General features: G+C 36.4%; 1 long non-coding RNA gene across 1 annotated transcript; it reads right to left on the reverse strand.

The window, feature by feature from the left end:
* Positions 1-4,240: 4,240 nt before the first annotated feature.
* On the reverse strand, positions 4,241-8,385 carry LOC134201197 (uncharacterized). The gene is made up of 3 exons (XR_009976403.1): positions 8,149-8,385; positions 7,013-7,199; positions 4,241-4,464 (listed from the first exon to the last, which is right to left on the reverse strand). It is a non-coding gene; the product is annotated as an uncharacterized LOC134201197 (long non-coding RNA).
* Between the last annotated feature and the right edge of the window lie 8,779 nt (positions 8,386-17,164).

The following is a 17,164-nucleotide window of genomic DNA, read 5'->3' on the forward strand; positions in this document are numbered from 1 at the left end:
TCCACACTTATAGAGAATATAGAGAAGGAGTGCACAATGATTTTTTTTTTTTAAATAATGCATAAAAGATACATTAAATCAATGAAGAAAACATTACACACACTACATACCATGTATTTGACGCACACACGCATGCATACTATTTACTGTCAAACTTTTGTTCTTGACGTTTGTTGTCAAATTGAGAATAGATTAAATATTGTTTGTCTTTATTAATATTTTTTTATAGTGTAGTCTTGGCGAAATTTGTGATTATAAAATAAAAATATTATAAATATTGTATAAAATACAATCATAATAGTGTACAAACTTACAATTCCAATTAATTATAGTCGAATTGCGACTACTGCGGGACCTCTAGTTTTAATTAATTCCTATGATTCGAATAAGCGACAGGACGAAATCTATATATATATATATATAAAAATAAATTGCTGTTCGTTAGTCTCGCTAAAACTCGAGAACGGCTGGACCGATTTCGCTAATTTTGGTCTTGAATTATTTTTCGAAGTCCAGAGAAGGTAGATAAATATGAAAATTCTCCGAATTAAATAAAGTTTAGGTCCATTATTTATCGATAGAGGCACTACGAAGTCTGCCGGGTCAGCTAGTTCATAAAATAACAAAAAGTAGTATTATTATATATTATATTACTACGTGAAGCAAAAACTTTGTACCCATAATTACGAAAATTGCGCGGACGGATTAGTATGAAATTTTCCACACATATCTATACTAAATTATTAGAAAGCTGAAGGGTTTATTTGTTTGTTTGTTTGGACGTGCTAATCTCAGGAACTACTGGTCCGATTTGAAATATTCTTACAGTGTTAGATAGCCCATTTATTGAGGAAGGCTTATAGACTATATAACATCACGCTAAAACCAATACAAGCGGAGCACCAATAAAGAATGTTTCAAAATCGGGGTTGTTTTCCCTTTTGAGAGCTTCCGCTGCGTGCGGAATTTCTTGTTTTATGATAAACGCTAAAAATATAATTGAATAAATGTAATTTTTTAGTTTCGATTTTAATACCTTATCGCCTTAAAGCGCTTATCTTAAAGTTTAAAGTATGCGCTTGATTTAAAACGGAAAGTATATACTTTGGCCTTTTATAGACTAATTTTTTTATTATTTAAAAATGTTTAATTTTATAAACTTATAGAATACAATGCATTCCAAGTATAAAACTCATTTTCTTAAAACATTTAGTTAAGCCATTCAATTCCAAAGGTGTGATGAGTTGTAATGTACAAAAAAAAAACTATAAATATAATATCATAATTAAGAATATATTTCGTTTTTATTTCATTCAAAGACGTTCGACCTTTAAAGTTTAAAATTTCATTTCACGAACGATAATAAAACTATAGTTTATTGTTATGTATTTTTACTTGGTAACTCGAGGTATCTTCAATTTTAGTAAATGTCAGCCATGTTTTAAAATAGATTAGCACAGCTTTTTTTTTTTTTTGGTGGCTTCTAAGATAAAGGTACTTATTTTATTATATAAAGAATTAACTTTTTTTATGAATTCAACCTTGCCACTGCTATATTTAGAATGATCTTTTTAAGTTTTATCATTTGCTTGATGTTTCAAAGGATACAAACAGCGGATTTATTGTAGGTATATTAAAAGACTTACATTCATATATCGAGGCGTGATTTAAGTGAAATTTCGGTAAATTTTTCGGACATTTATCTTTGTAACTAAAGGTCCTTTTAATTTGGTACTAGCATCAACAATTCGCTATTTTTAATAATAATAATAAATTTTATTTCAGAATTAAATTCCATATGAAGTGTTAGTAATACAAAATCTTAAAAAAGCAGTACATTTTATTTATTTTATATTGACCATGGCTGGTCTTGAGCCAACATGGACTTCATTCCAGTGCCTCAGTATAGGGCAGCAATAGCAACTCCCTGTCGCGGCCAGGAGGCTGTTCGGGCTGAGCCGGCGCCACGCGGAGGCCACGCGCTTACGAATGATCGCGTGAAAGCCATCTATGTGAGCCTCCGTGAACATCGTCGACGCGCTACAGTACCGAGACAGCCCCATCAGTGCCCTGAAGCCGTTGTTGTATTGGACGCGCAGGGCTCCAAACGCCTTTTGAGTGTACTCAGTCCACAGACTGCAGGTGTAAAAGAACTGACAATATGCCCTAAATAGTGTGTGCTTTTGTGTGTTTTTAAATGAACCTCAATTATGTTTACCACATTCAAATAGCTGAAGCTATTTTTTTTCGGTCTTAATACTTTTTTCCAAATGTTCAACATCAAATGGCTCTCTTGTAAAGTTGCAAAAATGGCGCTTAAACCAAATAGCATAACACCCCTTGATATATAAAAATCGACGTATGTATGTTCCCTGTAGTCTAGTATTTACCTACAGTCGACATTAATGCACCATTTCGACAAAGCGGCACGACACGAGAACCCTCTCATCGTGGCCGCCGGTAACTACATTCCCGATCCTGCGGACAGAATGGAAAGCAGTCGACGTCGCCCTAAACACGTAATTTCGGATCCTCCCGATCCACTAACGGTGCTTTTAAGTACCTCAAGCACCGGTCACAGTCCTCGTCGAACCCGTCGCTTCCGAAGAAGGGCTCGACGAGTAAATTAACCCACAGACACAGCCCACTGAGTTTCTCGCCGGATCTTCTCAGTGGGTCGCATTTCCGATCCGGTGGTAAATTCTGCGAAGGACTGCTCTTGCTAGGGTTCGTGTTAGCAATGTCATCAGGTTTGAGCCCCGTGAGCTCACCTACTAAGGTTACGCTGAAATAGCCTCTCAAAGCTATCAGCAAAGGTAAAAAAAAAAACTCTGTAGTCTCCCAAATGGCTTGACTGATTCCCATGAAACCGGATTAGATTAGTACTAAAACATTATAGATTATAAAAAGAAAAAAGAACTGGGTGTATTAATAGATAGTATACAATAGACATCGTATCATTTTTTTTTTAGTTTTTGTATCCTAGTAACGAGACCTTTAAGCCGAATCTTATATTTTTTTCTTATATTCTGTTTTAATTTGAAAAATTATACGAATTTAATTGTGATTAAGCTGATTAATTTGAAAATTTAATCAATTGTAATGAAACCAAAACGAAACGAGATGAGATGGTACAAAATAAAGTCTCAGCAAAAATATTATGTCGAAAATATTGTATTGTGGTTATTTATTATCTGAGAGATTTTTTTCGGTGTATGTTTTTTTTATTTTATTTTTTATTGGCTTTGTAGGCAGACAAGCATACGGCCCACCTGATGGTGAGTGGTTACCGTCGCCCATGGACTTCAGCAATGCCAGGGGCAGAGCCAAGCCGCTGCCTACCGCTTAATACTCTCCACAAGCCTCTTTTGAAGAAGGATATGTCATAGCGCTCGGGAAACTCCGTGAAGTGGAGCTCATTCCATAACCGGATGGTACGTGGCAAAAAAGACCTCTGGAAACGCACTGTGGATGAACGCAGTGGTTCCAGGTAATATGGATGAACTCTGCTCCGATGGCGGGAGGTGCTATGATAAAAAGGAGATGAGGGGATCATCTCAAGCAATTGTATTAATTTTTTCACACGTTTGTACAGTTTGACCGGCGCTAAGCGGTTAAAACGATTAAGGCACTGTTATTACAAATTTAAAATCGAGAAAACGCTAAATGAACAAAGTAAAATAATTCACGCGATTTCGCTCCTCGCGTTCCCGCCAAAAGTCCTCTTATCACATATACATTTATAAATAAACTAGCCGTAGGTACTCGCACCCTTCGCTGCGCATTTAAAATTAACATTATTATTTATTGGCAATTATTATTAGGGAGTCCAACACTCATATAAATATTAGTCTATCCATTAAGTAGGTACATGTATTTTCTACATGGATACCAAGTTTCAAGTCAATCGGATGCATGGTTCAGTAGTTATAACGGAACATCCGTAAAAACCACTGTAGATTTATATATTAGTATAGATTTAACAATGTTTGTGTGTTTTGAAGTGAAACTTCTTTAGGCGCATGAGGGTAAAATTTTTACAGAACGTCACGCAGGTATGCAACGGAAGTGACATCAAACTACTATTGAAATTAAGTACTTGTCAAATGTCAGTAGTAGTAGTTGTTGTATTTTTCCAACTGGAAAGGCAAATGTATATGTATGTATACCTAATACAGCCTAATATTTTATAATTTTTTTGTGAAAAATGTTAATAGGAATTGAAATGAAATGAAAAGACTTTTGGAACATTAATCAAATACCATGAAATTAAATTAGTCAATTCAATTGGCAAAATATTAGTCATTTACAATTTAGAAATCTAAACATAATGTGACTGTCAACACTGAGGTTTGAGATTGACATTTGACAGACTTTTGGCGGGAACATATCTTCCTTTTTCCCTTCCTCGAAGTCTCGGAAATCTAAAGTTTTAGATTTGTATAAATATAAGAATCCGTTTGACTGGAACACAAAAATGAAAGCTATAGTTGAACTAAACACATTAATGTAACTTTACAAAATAATAAATCTCATCATCTCTATATATAAAAATGAATTGCTGTTCGTCTCTATATTTAAAAATGAATTGCTGTTCGTTAGTCTCGCTAAAACTCGAGAACGGCTGGACCGATTTGGCTAATTTTGGTCTTGAATTATTTGTGGAAGTCCAGAGAAGGCTTAAAAGATAGATAAATATGAAAATGCTCGGAATTAAATAAAAATAACAATTTTCCGGACGGATTCCTTTTGTTTGTTTTAAGTTTATTTTATACAAAAGCTTAGGTATTTTATTTATGGATTGAGGTACTACGAAGTCTGCCGGGTCAGCTAGTATTAAATAAAATTGAAATAAGATTTAAATAACAACGCGCACAGAGTACCAATAAAAAAATATAAAAAAATCTTTAGAACACCCGAGCTTCGCGCATATCCCACGCGATTGGACAAAGCATGAAATAATTTTTGTAATAAAACAAAAAAAAACAACCAAACAGTAATAAAAATTGACGAAAAAAACCTAATCTTTACTCCCTTGAGGATTACGCGACAAATGCATTTCGGGGTTCTGGCCACACCGAACGCATCGAATTTTAAATTTAGAAGACGAAAGAAAAAAAAACAGAGTAAAAAAACGAAATGCCTTCAAAATATTTAATATAATCGAACATCTATGGCTTCGGGTTCCATCTTTATAATCGAACCGCAATATGAAGTATCAGAAAACAGCCATCGAAATGATATGAATGTATTTAAAACTGTCCCACCCTTCAAACCGAAACGCAATACCGCTTCACGGCAGAAATAGGCGGGGTGGTGGTATCTTCCCATGCGGACTCAATAGACGAATTTAATCTTAAACAACCTCACATAAATGCGGTTTTTGTGTACTCGCGATTTGCCAAAAACAATTAATATCTATATGAATGAATTACGTTTTCTTAATTAGGACTAAAAGTAGATGTCAATCGTGTAGGTAGGTACATTAATGTATAAATAAATACATTACCTACTAAAGTAGGCATCGATGCAATAATTTTGTCATAAAAAAAATTAAGATAATCATTAAAAATCAATTCATTTCAAATGACATATTTCACACAAAAACTCATAACAATAACTGATATTAAAAAAAAAAAATTATACGCGCGCTTGACAAAAACCCGTGATTGGACAGATACGAGCTGTCAAAGTGACAGCGCTAGTGCTGCCACCTGTCGCGAGCGAAACGATTCGAATCGATCTATTTTATCGAACATCAATGATTTAGCAAGAATCTTTTTCGACAATGATATTGTGGGACGCACACTTGTTAGGAGACATTGTTAGATTTTTTCATTATATTAAATTTGATAGGCGGCTCAGGTGATTTAATTCGGTTACTGCGGACAACGGTAGAGGCAAATAAATACAAATAAACTACATACCTACGCCAGAATCTAAAATCAGTATTCCAAGACTTTACAATAACATATTATTTATCTAATAGTTATTTCATATTTTATGTAAACGGTATACCTGTACCTATTTTTTTATTGCCAAGATGGGTGGACGAGCTCACAGCCCACCTGGTGTTAAGTGGTTACTGGATAGAAGATAGATAAAGAATATTATTTGAGCGTTATGCGTCGTTAAAGCGAGTAATTGCAACGAATAAGACCAGATTTTTTTGAAAGAAAATTCTTTGATTTTGAACCAAGATAATGCGAGTTCGCACAAGGCCACCATTACGAACCTTATTCACCAGATATGGCTCCAGCCGATTTCTTTCTTTTACACCTAAATTCAAATTTCCACTTCGAGGTGGAAGCTTACATTTAGTAAAAGACGTAAATGAGAATGCGCGGCTAAAACTGAATTCAATTCCGGAAAAAGCCTTTAAAAATGTTTTACTCGTCGTGTTTTAAACGTCGGACATACATAATAGAAATACTAGGAACAAACACAAGCTTGTTGTGCCGATGAGTAGGTTACATAAGATACGAAATTCATTCGGGTGTTTGTCTGTGCGCCTGTACAACAAAATCCCACAAGATGTTCAGAACCTACATATACATAGGTTTAAGAAAACTATTATAGAACATCTGTGCAATAAAGCTTACTATAAAGTCAATGATTATCTAGAAGTTTGCACAAAGTGGGAATGAGTTGCTCGCTCCGGGCATTTCAATATTGTAATAATTGTTACGTTATAATACTCATTGTAAAAATGAATATTTAAAAAAAATCTAATTTTTTTTTTATCTAATATAAATAATAAAAGACATGCCCGCTGAGTTTCTTGCCAGTTCTTCTCAGGACGGAGGCTAGTTCTTGTGAATTGGCGGTAGTTCTTTTGACGTTCAACAAGTATGTACTTTCATTTATGTAGAAATAAAAAAAAATTATTTGATTTCATTTGATTTGATAATGATTGGAGTATTCATTGGTATAGGTGTGTCGTTTCTAAAAGTACCTACATACTTTGAACGTAATATTATAAATGAACATGAAATTTCGATGAATAACTAACATTTTGTGTATTAATAACGTTTTCCCGGTATTTTCTTGACAGAGTAACTACTAGGCTACCGCTTATCCTGAAAAATCATCTCATTCCCACGGGAAAATACAATGAGTATTTTTCCTTAACCACGCGGACGATGCCGCGAGTAACAACTAGTAACAAATTAATAAACTGTATAATCCTTGATGTTTCCCTGAAAAGGTAGGATGTAATTTATCAATTGTTTAAAAAACATACGTAAGTACTTGCCTATAAAACTTAATTTCTAGACGGAGGTAAAGTCGGCCATTTTAGAATATTTTCGGTTTATGGATTGGCGCGCCACGTGTCGTTGAAATGATCAATCAAATAAATAAATAAAATCAATTGAAACTAATTCGTCAACCGGTTGTAATGTTTCAAGACATAAATCATAATAATCGATAATTTTCGTCGAAAACACACGTGATTACTTCCCTACAAAACTTAATTTCTAGACTTACAGTCGGCCTTTTTTTTTATTGCTTAGATTGTTGGACGAGCTCACAGCCCACCTGGTGTTAAGTGGTTACTGGAGCCCATAGACATCCACAACGTAAATGCGCCACCCACCTTGAGATATAAGTTCTAAGGTCTCACGTATAGTTACAACGCCTGCCCCACCCTTCAAACCGAAACGCATTACTGCTTCACTGCAGACATAGGCAGGGTGGTGGTACCCACCCGCGCGGATTCACAAGAGGTCCTACCACCAGTAATTACGCATATTATAATTTTGCGGGTTTCATTTTTATTACACGATGTTATTCCTTCACCGTGGAAATCAATCGTGAACATTTGTTGAGTACGTATTTCATTAGAAAAATTGGTACCCGCCTGAGATTCGAACACCGGTGCATCGCTTCAACACGAATGCACCGAACGTCTTATCTTTTAGGCCACGACGACTTCGAATATTTTTATCGGCCATTTTAGAATATTTTCATTTTATGGACGTCCGCGTCTCGTTGAAATGATCAATCAAATAAATTAATAAAATCAGTTGAAACTATTATAATTCGTTAACCGGTTGTAATGTTTCAAGACATAAAACATGATAATCGATAAATTTCGTTGAAAACCCACTTGACTGCCTCCCTATAAAACTTAATTTCTAGACTTACAGTCGGCCATTTTGGAATATTTTCGTTTTACGTAGGTACGTACTACTGGCACGCCGCGTGTGGTTGAAATGTTATAAAAATCAGTTGAAACTAATCCGCTGACCGGTTATAATGTTTCAAGACATAATAATAATGGGTAATTTTCGTTGAAAAACAACAAACATTTAATGCGTCGGAGTTCCGTGGCTGAGTTTCGAAATGTCAAACGTTCAACGAAATGTGACACGATTGTCAAATTGTTCAGTTTTTTTTGGTTTTTTTTTTTTGTTTCTTTTGACGGACGGATCGTAAGGTGTACAGGATTTATTGATTTATGTGAAAATTATTTTGCAGTTACGATAAAAAAAAAAATTTGTTTTTTTTTATGTTGGATATGTGGTCGCCGTCGTAGAAGTGAGATCGGGCCTGGTCGGTGCCGGCTGACTTAATTACAATGCCCGAGAGCAACGGAGTGAGATTACCTTCTGCGTATCCACCATCTTGCAGAAGAAAGCGGCGGAATGTGAGAGAGAGATCTCTTCTTCCCACCGAGCCCAGGTCAGTGCTAAAGATTTCCTTTGCCCACTTTCCGATAACGGGGGCTTAAGAAGATAACGCATTCGCGCATTTGTAATGTGAAAACCCGGGTACTTCGAATATTCCGTATATGTATATGGTGCCGAGGACTGCTGATCCGGATATCATCATTACTGTTATCAAACTTCACGGGATGATTCTCGACTTCTGAGAGTACATTATCTTGCAGAAGCAGGCGCAGGAAAGTAAGAGAATAAAAGTAATCACTGTCACTGTCACTGTCACATATTTTTGTCTGGGCGTAGGTATTTAGAAATATTGTACTAGATAGAACTATGAACTCACTGCCGACCAGGCGTTAAGTGCTTACTGGAATCCATAAACACAACAAAACGATAAAGCTCTCATCCAATTTCAGACTTGAGGTGGAAGCCTCAACCACACATGCAATCGTGTCATTAAATACATACCTACTTTCAAAATTTTATTAATTTATTATTTTTGTTACTTGTTATTTAATCTCTTTCGTTGTTTCTGTGACCAGTTAACATTACGTGGGACGCGAGCCAGTTTCTTTGCTCGATTACAGAAAAAAAAGTCTATCGAAAACTACAAATTATGGTTACAGTCTTCAAGCGACTCAAAAAACATTTTCGTCCAGTCCCCAATTGTCAAATTAGACAGTGTTCGATATTTAACACTTTGACACTGGCAGCTAATCCATAAACAATTATTTTATTTTAAATTTCTTTTTTTTTTCGTTACGATGTTCTCCGGTGTCATGGCCGCTCAAATATTTAATCCCTTTAAAAACGTTCGCTTATTTAATAACTCGAATCGTATTTCGATGGCCAAGTTTTTAGTTTCTTAAATGCCAATGTGACTATTGTGAGTTGGAAAGTTTATAAGAAGAAAAAAAATATATTAAAAGGATTTCGAAGCGTGTGCTTGTCTGGGTTGATTTCACGGTATATATCTGTCGCAAAGCAATTTCTCCGATTAAAATAGTAATTGGGTCGGCTAGACATAATTCTGAACACATTTAGGTATATTCTTGTATCCTCGAACTATAAAACTTCTTGGCTTTTATAATTAAAAAAAAACACGTATCCACTTTAGGGCTTTAGACGTTACTGCCTATGGGTTCGTTAACTGAATTAGTCTTAATAAAATTAAAGAAAGAAATTAAGAAGAGACACAACAATAGAGAAGCCTTTTTATCTTAAAAACGGTAGCCTACATACAGCACAAGATATTCCACACGTCATTTCGGATCTTCCCGATCCACTTTTTTTTTGCCTTTGTAGTCAGACGACCATACGGCCCACCTGATGGTCTGTGGTTACTGTCGCACTTGGAGTTCAGCAATCCAGGGGCAGATCATTAAGTACTCTCCGCAAGCCTCGTTTGAAGAAGGACATGTCTATGAGAGCACTCAGGAAACTTTTAAAAATTTGTGAGAGCTATGCTGAGTCCCACGGGCTGAGGTACAATGCCAAGAAGAGTGAACTGCTAGTGTTCAAAGCGCAGAACAAAACTTACGAGAACGTACCTCCAATCTGGCTAGCGGGCGCAACGCTTACACAAGTCAAGCGCTTCAAGTACCTCGGTCACTGGGTAACAGAGGATGGTACGGATGACTGTGATATAGATAGGGAGCGTAGGGCGTTGATAGTAAGATGCAATATGCTGGCCCGCAGATTTACTGGTTGCGATAGCTATGTCAAACTTACAATTTTTAAAGCTTATTGCCAGAATTTTTACGCCAGTAGTCTGTGGACCACATACACGCGGAGAGCTTACAATGCCCTACGTGTTCAATATAATAATGCGTTTAGGATGATATTGTCACTGCCGCGCTTTTGTAGTGCATCCACAATGTTTGCGACATCTCACGCCGATGACTTCTTTGCAATAATGCGGAAGAGAAGTGCATCGTTATTGCGTCGAGTTCGTGACAGTGGCAACAGTCTTTTGAAAATCATATCGAGCAAGATCGAGGGACTGCTGATCAATAGCCTTTGCAGTAGGCACTTTTGAAAGGAGAAAAAAAAATAAAAATAAAATGTTATTGTATAAAATGTGTATAATGATAGTTATCTGTTAGATTTTTTTTTAAGTTACTAACATAGATTATAAGTAATTATTAAAAACAAAATGTTATGGTTTTAAAAAAAAACTGAAATAAAGTATTAATAATAATAATAATAATAGCGCTCGGGAAACACCGTGGAGAGGAGGTCATTCCAAAGCCGGATGGTACGTGGCAAAAAAGATATCTGGAAACGCACTGTGGATGAACGCAGTGGCTTCAAGTAGGATGAACTCTACTCCGGTGGCGGGCGGTGCGATGGTAAAAACGGGATGATGGAATCATCTTAAACATCACCTCAGAGCAGTCCCCATGGAATATACGGTGCACTATGCACTAGCGGTGCTTCTAGGTATTGCAAGCATCAGGCACCATTCTCGTACAGCCTGTCAAATGCGACGAAGTGTTTGTCGTGAAAATTAACTCACAGCTTAGACACAGCCCAGTGATTTTCTCGCCGGATCTTCTCAGTGGGTCGCGTTTCCGAGTCGGTGGTAGATTCAGCACAGCACTGCTCTTCCTAGAATTAGGGCTAGTTCGCCTACACGTCCGGGGAAGCTAAGACAGCCCCTTGGGGTTATTAGCATAGGTAAGCAAATAAAAAGCTCATCTTATTTCGCTCAATATCATATAATAATCGACTACAAATGACAAAATATTTATCCAATAATGACATATGTAAAAAAAATAATCGAAACTGGCAACTATGCCAGCTTATGTCGCCAATTGCCATACTTAAAAAAAAAGACAAGATGACTTTCAATATGAGAGAAATATTATTTGAATTCTGAACATCAAAGTTCAATACATATGGAATATTCTAGTATGTTTTGATCGTCCTCAAATAACGCTTAGTACGTTTATTTTATTAGTAGATCTCATCTTCATCCTTGTATTAATCGGCAATCCTCAAATATTATATTAAGCGAAATTTAAATGTTTAATCCAGCCGTAAAAAAACATGGCGTCGCAAACGCATTTTCCAAGTTATAACAAAACGTTTCTCCTTTTTTTTAATACGCTTTTATTAGTTTCAGACGTATGTACCTATGTTAGTATGTATGTAACTGAATCTTTGAACATGATTTTGACCCCTTCAAAACGTCGGATTAACTCGAAATTTGGTATACTTATTAAGGACCGATGACAGTTCAAAATTTAAAAAAAATATGAAAATATTGAACTTGAACTATAAAATGAAAAATAAACGATAGTTTAAAAAAAAACTAAACAAAAATACGCTTTTATAGAAAATCCAACTAAAAAATAGAAAAGAAATTTTAATAAATTTCAATTAAAAATAGTGTAAGAAAAAATGATTTTATTGTAAAAAAAAAAGCGTTGGGGTGCTTGGTACATATCAGTAGTTATAAATATTTTACGAACAAATATGATTAGAAGGATTATTTTGATAATAACCTGAAAAGCATCAAAGCGTTTTTTTTTTTCATTTTTTTAAACTATTATTTATTTTAATTAAAACTAATTTTACGAGTTTAATCTCGCATTTTTTTATGTCAACGTTTTATTGCCGACGCAATTTATACTTTTCGTATGCATATATCTTGCTTCCGCTGCTTTTAGCAATTCTTCGTTGTTCATTGCGTCGATTTTTAATAGTGGGGTGTAGTTTTAACTGTTTAACGGAGCCCATAGACATCTACAACGTAAATGCGCCACCCACCTTGAGATATAAGTTCTAAGGTCTCAGTATAGTTACAACGGCTGCCTCACCCTTCAAACCGAAACGCATACTGCTTCACGGCAGAAATAGGCAGGGTGGTGGTACCTACCCGCGCGGACTCACAAGAGGTCCTACCACTAGTAATTACGCAAATTATAACTTTGCGGGTTTGATTTTTATTACACGATGCTATTCCTTCACCGCGTAAGTCAATCGTGAAGATTTCTTAAGGACGTATTTAATTAGAAAAATTGATACTCGCCTGCGGGATTCGAACACCGGTGCATCGCTCAACACGAATGCACCAGACGTCTTATCCTTTAGGCCACGACGACTTCAAGCAACTATTGTACGTATTCTAACTAAGAAGCTTGAAGTTTCTTCGACTACGCTTTGATTTCTCGATCCAAGTTTTAATGGAATTCGACATACTTGGTTTTAACAAATAAGTTTGAATGCACCTAATTTGAAAACTGTATAAAAAAAATGCATTCATTATTTTTACGGTCGTCTGGTGTAGTGGTAAGTGACATGGTCACTACACAAGGGGGTCGCGGGTTCGAATCCCGCCAAGGGAAGATATTTGTATCATAAATATAAATGTCTTTTCCAGGGTTATGGATGTATATGAAATATATGTATGTGTATAATAGAAATCTTACATTTATATCCGTTATCTGGTACCTGTGACACAAGTTCTTTACGAACTTATCACGGGACCAGTTAACGTGGCGTGATTGTTAATACATATTTATTTATTTATTATTTTTATCCTGTTTAACGGTCTAGAGCGAAGTTATAAAACTATTGTATCGTCATCGGTATTTGATGCGTGCGCGAATCATACAATGAATCGGACGTCTTAAAATCGATGCAAATGACGGTCAAAGATTCTATTATACACAAATTAAAATACTTAAGAAGTGATGAACTCTACTCCTGGAGTTGCGATTGTAAAGTTTGTTGTAAAATAATAAAAATAAATTTTTTCTCCTACCTACGCCGAAAGTTCGGTTTTCCTACCGCTGTACAGGGAAGAAAGTCTAACTTTTCCTCCCGCTGTACAGGGAAGAAAGTCTTAACTTTTCCTCCCGCTGTACAGGGAAGAAAGTCTTAACTTTTCCTCCCGCTGTACAGGGAAGAAAGTCTAACTTTTCCTCCCGCTGTACAGGGAAGAAAGTCTTAACTTTTCCTCCCGCTGTACAGGGAAGAAAGTCTAACTTTTCCTCCCGCTGTACAGGGAAGAAAGTCTAACTTTTCCTCCCGCTGTACAGGGAAGAAAGTCTTAACTTTTCCTCCCGTTGTACAGGGAAGAAAGTCTAACTTTTCCTCCCGCTGTACAGGGAAGAAAGTCTTAACTTTTCCTCCCGCTGTACAGGGAAGAAAGTCTTAACTTTTCCTCCCGCTGTACAGGGAAGAAAGTCTAACTTTTCCTCCCGCTGTACAGGGAAGAAAGTCTTAACTTTTCCTCCCGCTGTACTGGGAAGAAAGTCTAACTTTTCCTCCAGCTGTACAGGGAAGAAAGTGTAAATTTTTCTCCCGCTGTACAGGGAAGAAAGTCTTAACTTTTCCTCCCGCTGTACAGGGAAGAAAGTCTTAACTTTTCCTCCCGCTGTACAGGGAAGAAAGTCTTAACTTTTCCTCCCGCTGTACAGGGAAGAAAGTCTTAACTTTTCCTCCCGCTGTACAGGGAAGAAAGACTAACTTTTCCTCCCGCTGTACAGGGAAGAAAATGTAACTTTTTCTCCCTGGGTACAAGTGCGCGTTAGTGTCTACGTCTGCTCTCACGCACCTAAAATTCTCCGCCATTGTTGTGCTCGGGTAATTTGCAATATTGTGTTTAGTGTAAAAGTGAAATAAACAAAAGGCAATAACATTTAAGAGTGAAGTATTAAACAAAGATGAGTTCACCAGACAGTTCTTATTCAATTAGTAGTAGTTTATTTAAAAAAAAACCAGTTAAATTGTTTTTTATGAGTATGGGGGGGCTCCAACCCCTACCCCCCGCTAGGGCTTCGCCCCTGGTCCCCGGCTCGGTACTCCACGAACTTTCAGCCTGGTAGGAGAAAAAATAGTATGTGCACCGCGGGAAAAAAGTAGGACATCTCATCCCGCATTTTTACTCATTTACACGCGGTAGGAAATGTCCTACTTTTCTCCTTTGGTGCACAATGTACTATTATCATGTTAAAATTTAGACAATTTTAGAATTGCCGAATACCAACACTGCTGGTGGGAAAAATGGCAGTACTGGGGAACGTGATATAATAAAAAAGTATTGTAGATAAGTAGTAAGTAGTCAGATTGTACAAGTGGAGTTACAAATAAAGCAATATAGAATTAAGAGAACTATAAATTGCAATCTGTGTATTTATTTCCTGGCTTTGGAAGCTAAGTCTACACGATCGCAGAAAGAACATGAAGTCTCGGACAATTCCTCCCTCACATGTCCTGGTGAAATTGGAGAGGCCTCCGGGCCACCAGTAATGCCTCAATCATAAAAAAAAAAACAATTCCTCCATGACCCATTTGTAAGTAGCTTCCGTGGTTCGTGGACAGAACCAGCGAAGCCGCTCGCTACATCACAAGCTATTAAAACCTCGTTCCAAAAAAAATATCTAGCAGGATAGTTTATTAGATATATGATATATGAATATTATTAGGTAGGTATATAATTCGTATATACAACTTCGAATCGCATATCTCGTGATAAAAATGATGCCCTCAAACTCTATTAGAAACGCATTCTGCTCCGATGGCGGGAATTTTGATGATAAAAGAGACAATGCGATTAAATCTAACAATTCTCCAGTAATACTCCCCGAGGAATAGTCGATACACAATACACAGCTACACTTTTTCAATAGACTCGAAGGTTAATTTGCCTAAAGAAATCGACGAGATATTAAAAAAAAGTTTTTTCCCGCCACTGTAACAGGTTCTGCACTGCCAGGGTCCAGCAATATCCACAAAACTCACCAGATTGCTAATTTTAGAGTCCGATTGACCTAGCCCAGTCCATATTTCGGAAGGCGAATTTTAAATTCTAAATTTTACGATAGCAAATAATCCCTTTGCCGTTTTGATAGCTACTGTATAAAAAAATATAAAAATTCTTCTGACACACTCACAAAAAGATAACTTGGATGTTATTTTTGCATCATTTCTACTTAGTGTATTTAAAAAAAAACTTCAATCGCGATGTATATCTACATATTATTATAACTAAGGGATTGTATGGAAACCGCTAAGTCATGTACGAAAAAAAACCTCAATGACTGCTACATATAAAACATGCTCCCAAATTCCACAAACGATCGAGATACGAGAATCCCTGTCCACAAACAATGACATTATTTAAAAAAAAAAGTTGAATCTATGCTCCCTGCTCGATATTAGAGAAATTAAAAATAAAATGTTATGCTCCATAGACACGGTGGCGGCGTACCTACCTACTTCAAAACTGAATTTCGAATTTTCAATAGGGCTGTCTGATTTTAGTAATTATAATTCATTGCAGTTGTACATTAGGTTTTTTTAATACTGCATAAATGAGTGAACGAACTAACAATCCACTTACTTATAGGCAAACGAGCCTACGGTCCTGATGGTACCTGATGGTGAGTGGTTACTGACGCCCGTTAACTACTCTCCACAAGCCTCGTTTGAAGAAGGATATGTTATAGCGCTTGGGAAACACCATAGAGGGGAGCATATTCCAAAGCCGGATGGTACGTAGCAAAAAAGATCTCTGGAAACGCACTGTAGATGAACGCAGTAGCTCCAGGTAGTATGGTTGAACTCTACTCCGGTGGCGGTCGGTGCGCTGGTAAGAACGAGATGATGGAATGATCTCAAATAATTCCTCACGTCCGGTGAATCTTGCACAACCCCTCAAGGTTACTAGCATTAGGTACAAAAAAAATCTAGAAGTCGCATCACTAACGCCCCACCTCAAGACTTCAGCTGAAAATCTCAATTATATTCCATAACAATGTCCCTCTTTCTTAATAATTATTACAATTATTAGTGTGGTACAATCAGTACCAGCCCTAATAATAGTCAAGATATTTGACGCATCACGAAAGCGCGCGTAAAATATTTTGATGTTTGACAAGTGTCGCAAAGGATCTGATTGATCTATATCTGAGTTGCATCGTTCATTTGAATCATTTATTGATAATAGGGTTCGACCAATGATCGAAATTCGAACATAATCACCGGGATTTCAAAATGTAGAATCACTGTATGTAAGCATTAGGTATATTATTATCTCCTCATATTATCTAATTATTTTTTTTAAATCTAAAAAGTTTTGTGCTGTGTTCTGCCCACAAAGTCTCTTTTGTAATCGCTTTTATGGAAGGCAATGTCTTAGCGATGACGCCGACGACTTCAAGTGCGAAGATGATCCCAAAATCGAGCTCCGCGTCAATTAGCAATGCAGAAGTAAAATGAGCTGAAGTTGTCATCTTCATCTTGTTAGAAAAGCAAGATTGCTTTTATTGATCATTTCATAGAGATCTAAGGAAGAGTACAATACGTAATTATTATTTTTTATTAATGTTTTTGGTTAATTTTTCTTTTCGTGTTAAAGTAGAACGGTGTTGTTAAATAGCGTGTATAGGAAGGTAGGTGACATGTATTGTTTGTAATAAAAATAAAGCGGAAATAATTTGCGTAATTACTGACAGTTGGACGGCTTGTAGGCCCGCCCGGATACG

Source organism: Bombyx mori, chromosome 24 (assembly GCF_030269925.1).
Source record: "Bombyx mori chromosome 24, ASM3026992v2".
Lineage (NCBI taxonomy): Eukaryota > Metazoa > Arthropoda > Insecta > Lepidoptera > Bombycidae > Bombyx > Bombyx mori.